Source organism: Rhagoletis zephyria, unplaced genomic scaffold, assembly GCF_001687245.7.
Source record: "Rhagoletis zephyria isolate East Lansing unplaced genomic scaffold, Rhagoletis_zephyria_1.1 Rzeph_scaffold_00396, whole genome shotgun sequence".
Classification (NCBI taxonomy): Eukaryota; Metazoa; Arthropoda; class Insecta; order Diptera; family Tephritidae; genus Rhagoletis; species Rhagoletis zephyria.
Window position 1 is genome coordinate 89,856 of NW_016157480.1, and position 2,161 is coordinate 92,016.

General features: G+C 34.6%; 1 pseudogene; it reads right to left on the reverse strand.

Annotated features, from left to right (window-relative positions):
- Window positions 1–327: 327 nt before the first annotated feature.
- Window positions 328–1,926, reverse strand: LOC108359461 (POC1 centriolar protein homolog; annotated as a pseudogene).
- Between the last annotated feature and the right edge of the window lie 235 nt (window positions 1,927–2,161).

The following is a 2,161-nucleotide window of genomic DNA, read 5'->3' on the forward strand; positions in this document are numbered from 1 at the left end:
TTTAAATTTTTTCTTCCATTGACAACCCAATTTTCTTTGCTTATATGGATTACTATCATTCAAATTGGTCCATCACTTAAAATAAACTGAAATTGCGTGTAGTCTCTTGCATAACATAAACCAAATAAGTTAAAGTTTAATGGCGTTATTCATAAAAAATAAAGTAGGTTTAAAGAGCTTAATAAAATGGCATTTTCATACATTTTTCAGTTTATATACCTTCTTTTATTTTTTATGAATAAGGCCATAAAACTTTATGCAAAGTTAACGAAATATTGAATGAACTAACATATTTTAAATATTTACGGAACTACCATTTGTATGCAACCCTGCCTATCCTATATTCAAGTAGGTGTAATTCGAAAAATTTAAACGGATTTCTTCAAATCAACCTGAGCTGCGGACATATTGCGAATTCATTATTAAACATTAACCACTACATTATATTAGTATTAAATACTTTCAATTAAGAAGCAATTCTTATTAGTAAATATGAATCGTTTTATTTTAAATATTCCAATGTATATTTTTTGTGAATGCAGATAGTGCGGATTTAACGTATTTTGTAACCGTTACATGGGGAACATAAATTTAAGGCAGATTGCTATTAACAATTTTTACACAATTTACGATTGCAATCAATTTCTTTCAAAACTATAATCTAAATGATTGCAATTTGTATTTTTTACGATCAAAACAGATTCCAATATTAGGTATATTATGCAAATGCAATCCAATTTGATTTGAGTTATTCAGTTTTAGATACATTTACATTTCTGTGTTCGTATGGAATAGTAGTTTATGTCGGGAAGCTAGCTTTAGTATAATCCAGTGAGGGTATGCTGCGAATGCCGCATTATACTAAAACCAGCCTTTCGACATAAGCTACTATTCCATACGAGTGGGACACGTGCGAAATGTGGATTTTCCCAGTTGCAGTACTGCAGTAACTCGACACCTTCCTCACCAACAGCTCTGTCCTCTATTAGCTTCTTAATGTAACTGCAAATAAAGGATGAAAATTTAAGAAAAATTACTATCACTGCTTGTAATGTAGCGTTTCACTCTTGTAGTATATTGGCTCTCAAGCACCACAAAATTTCCATCACGCATTCCATATGCCACCGATTGTCGTGGATCAATTAAAATACTGTCATCACAGATTTTTGGTACTCCAGCAACTTGGTGTGTCTATGGCGGAGTTATGTGGAGCTGTTGCATGACTAAAATCAATTTGGACTCTTTGAGAACTGGCTTGTTTATTGCGAAAGCTATTGGCATCAAATGTATGCAAATTAGATTTCCAAACGAGAAACTGTTGAATATAGGGAAAAAATGTATATTATATAATTTTTTCACATACAAAGCAGAAATTACCTGTCGATCCTCGCCCGCGGAAGCAAAATGTCCACCGTGTGGGGAAAGCGGCGGCGCAAACTTTGTCAGTATGGCCAGTTAGTGTATAATTTTCCCATTCATTTTGACCTGGTTCCGCTAAAGTGCAGTACTACCGTGTATAAATTGGTTGACCTTCTAATAAATCAAGCAATGTTATTATATCGTCATCGCCGCCAGTCACCAAGAAATTTCCACCTGGGAGAAATGCAACATCATTCTCCGGCGACGAATGCACTTGATACAACTGTATTAGCTCGCCTTCGGCTATGTCAATATCTTAACGCGGTTACAACTTAATGCTAAAGGCACCAGATTACCGTCTGGATGCCATGCCAGCTGTCGTCCCATACCTCTTCCCCGGGTGAACGTTCGCACACGTTCGCCTGAAGATGTATCGCAAATTCTTAACTTGTCGCCGCATGATGCAATTAACTGGCCATTAGGGCTGAATTTTGCTGCGCACACCCAATTTGTGTGTCCAGTGAAAGATGTATATTTTGAATCAGTATTTTGATAGCCGTTTGCCATTTTTCGAGTCTGCAAATGAATAAGCTGACGAAGATGCAAACAAATTCAAGCACATTGTTGCATTCTACCGTACTTTTTAAAAACTTTAAAATCTTAAAACATATGTGAAAAACTTTTATAATATGAATATTTCTAAGGTCGAAATCAAAGGGAAATTTTATAAATAGTATTTTTAAAAAACAATCATCTAATATTTTTGGGCATATATGTTACCATTTGAACAACAAATAGTACT